This window comes from Rhinolophus sinicus, linkage group LG07 (genome assembly GCF_036562045.2).
Source record: "Rhinolophus sinicus isolate RSC01 linkage group LG07, ASM3656204v1, whole genome shotgun sequence".
In the NCBI taxonomy this organism is placed as follows: Eukaryota; Metazoa; Chordata; class Mammalia; order Chiroptera; family Rhinolophidae; genus Rhinolophus; species Rhinolophus sinicus.
In genome coordinates, this window is record NC_133757.1 from 116,352,627 (window position 1) to 116,356,074 (window position 3,448).

Sequence of the window (3,448 nt, forward strand, 5' to 3'; positions counted from 1 at the left end):
CTTACCTGATTATTTTGTTGTTGTTTTTTAAATTATGATTATTTGTAATTTCCTCTCATTCATATACGAGCACTTTAACAACAAAAATATAATCCTTTGAAATACTTTAATTCTGTACTTTTAAATATATATATATATATATATGATAATTTAAAAATGTGTGTTATTGAGATGGAAACTGGAAGATATAAAAAGCCTAAAAAAAAAATCATAATAAATGGATCAATAGTTAAGAATTACAATTATTACCTGAAACTACGATGGTATTGCATGACAGGAAATTACAAATTATCATAATTTTAAAATTAACAACAAAATAATCATCTAGATTCCACCAGAGATTCAAATTTTCAATGGTACTGAACGAATCCTACAGTGGTTCACTGTGGGCATCAGGGTTCTAGCTGAGACGGAAATCTTGATAAGAAGCCCTTGCTAGACTTCAGGCTTTCAGAAGAGAGGCAAAAGAGTGTATTGCAACTTTGATTGGCCTGGCAGATTAAACCACAGAAGATGACCTGTTGAGAAAAGTGACAAGAATACTGGGAAAAACCGCTCTCTGGGAACAATGTCACAAGTTAAATCCTCTTATTCCTATCATGCTCCCATGTATTTCATCAATTTTACATTGTTGAATGATGAGGGAGATACCCAAAACACAGATTCCTGGTTTGAAGAGAAGGGCAATTTAGAGAATAAGTTTTCTGGGAAGAATGGGACAGAAGGGCTTTTTCAGGACAAACTCCGTTGAGGACTTCTGACCTTCACACTTTGAGCCCAGTTGACAACACTTATTCCAAAGAGGCAGAAAAAGAAAATCAGGTGCCACAGTGCATTCCATCAAATGCATGTTCTTACCTGGAAGTCAAGGGAACGACATCCAGAAATACTGCAGCCCAGCCCCAGAGAAGATCTAGTAGACTCTGTGCTTGGAAGGATTTGTCAAAGAAAGGGGAAAACAAAACAAAACAGAACAAAAAAAAACAACATGTAAAAATGAAAGCCAAGAGACATGTTACTCATGTAATCAACAATGAAATTCCACCTTCCAAAATAATGAAAGTTGCTAAAAAGAAATACATCTGAAAAGAATGAGTCTTCCCCAGAGAAAGCCAAGGGCAAACAGACTGTGCCTTGTGTACCAACTGTAAGGCAGATTCTAGAGAGAACTGAGGAACAGTATTGAAGAAGAGCATGATAATGCAGCTGGAGGTGATGGAGATGCAGGAAAAGAATGAGGAATTCAAGAAACTTGGTTCTACAGGAGCAGGCAACCTGTGAAGAAATCAATGTGCCAGGTAACCAAATCAGTTGACCTCCACTTCTATACTGAGGAGCAAATCAAACAACATCCTAAGAAACAGGAGGAGTATAAGGAAGTGAACATTAGATATGAACTGCGGAAGCATCCTCCATCCCCTTCCCAAGAAACTAAGAGATGCACCGTTGGAAAGCCTTTCAACCTGTCCCAAGGAAAGAAAACACACTTGACGAAACCACTTGTCCATATGTGCCCTTTGCACAGCTTCTGTAAAGGAACCCCTAACAGATATCACTTAAGGAACAAGAAGAATATTATCCTGTTACCCTCTGAATCTGCTGTGGCCAAGATTTCCAGAGACCCACAGATTCCTGTTCTGCAAATTAAACAGTGCCTGGGTCCTGCAAAGAGCAGTGGATCCAGAGGCTGAGGAGCTCGAGAAACTGCAACCATACGAATTAAAAGCACAGGAACTTGATCCCAGATTCTTGAAGGTGGGCCCATTTTGCCCTAGAAATTCCCTGTGAAGGCACCTGCTCCGTCTACTGGCTTTGACTTGGAAATTGAGAAAAGAATCCAGGAGCGTGAGCCAAAGAAAAAAAATCACAGGATGCACACTTTGAATTTCATTCCCGACCTTGCCTGACTAAGATCTTGGAAGATGTTGTGAAGGTCCTTCCAATCACTGTCCCCAAGTCACCAGCCTTGGCATTGAAGAACAGAGTCTAAATGCTCACCAACGATGAGGAAGAGGAGCCGGTAGTGATAAGACCTCAACCTGTGCCACATTTTGGGGTGCCTTTTAAAACCCCCATCCCCCATCCCAGAGGCAAAAACTATGGAAATATGCCCTTTCTTATTTGATTCTCAGGACAAAGGAAGGGAAAGAAAATGAAAGAACTGCAGAAAGAAGACGCGCTGAAGTTCAAGGCCTTGCTTTGCTTCATTTTGACACCATTAATCTGCCAGAGAAGAAGGTGAAGGATGCACCCAGATTGAACCTTTCTGACTGGAGACTGACAAATATGAAGGCACAGACTTAGAAGCACCAGCTGGAGGAAGAACTGAAACAGCAGAAAGAAGCAATTTGCTTCAAGGCTCATCCAATCACTGTCATCTCCCAGGAGCCCTTTGTTCTCAAGAAAGTGATAAACATCTGTTGCTGAGGGTCTGCCGGGTTCTCTCGTTCAGGAAACTTTTCAGCTGGCCACTGAGAAGAGAGCCAAGAAGTGGCAAGAGCTGGAGAGGAAAATGGCTGAGGAGGAAGCCCAGAGAGTCCAGCAGTTGGAGGAGGCCGGGCCGCAGGGGGAAAAGTAGCCGAAGAAGGAGCTGGCCAGGCTATGGCAAGAACTGGTGCACAGTGCAAAGCCAGCAGGCAAATACTAGAGTGGAGAGGTCAAATCAAGTGAACAGCCTCTGACTATATTGTATCTCCCGAGTTCTCCACTCCATTCCACTGCTAAGCTCAGCTGCCAGCTGCAGTCAGCACCTGGGAAAAGAGGCTACACTTTCCATCAAGGCAGGAGCCTTCTTTCTTTGTCACCAGGGCATGGAAACAAACCATTTTTCCAGGCTTTTACCTACCCAAGCCCGACGGAGCATACCTACAGAGTGGACTCTAATTTTGTTGAGAATGGTTTATCTACTTTATTGAGGCTAATAATGAGACTCATTCAGACTCCCTGTGGTTATTTCCTTTGAATACTCAGTTGACGTTTTCTATAGGTCTTTCTTAACTCTGGCTAGAATTTAAAGTCTGTATCAGCACAGTGCAATTTCTACTGCCCCTTCTCTCCTTCCCTTTCATAAAAAAAATATTTTAATCAGAAAATAAAAATAGTTCAATACTGGGGGAAATATAAGGAATTCCATCAACTGTACTACATACTATATAAGAATATATGAGTACTTTTAATATTATACAGGCATTTGAAGACAATACAAAAGGAGAGAACTGCTCCTATCTTTTTATATGAGCTTATGTAAACTTGCTACCAAACAAGTGTTTTTCTGAAATAATATCAATCAAAAGAAATTCTAGGACCTATAGTTGACAACATTGAAGAATGTAAGACCAACATTTAGTAGTGAATGGAATCCAGCACTATGGGAAATGATATATTTGAAAAGCATACAGAAAGAGGAATTTTGGGAAGCTACTCCAGTGATGTTATACCCATTCTCAAC

At 40.8% G+C, this 3,448-nt stretch overlaps 1 pseudogene; it reads left to right on the top strand.

Moving 5' to 3' along the window:
* The first annotated feature begins 568 nt into the window (after positions 1 to 568).
* On the top strand, positions 569 to 2,724 carry LOC109459738 (targeting protein for Xklp2; annotated as a pseudogene).
* The last annotated feature ends 724 nt before the right edge of the window (positions 2,725 to 3,448 follow it).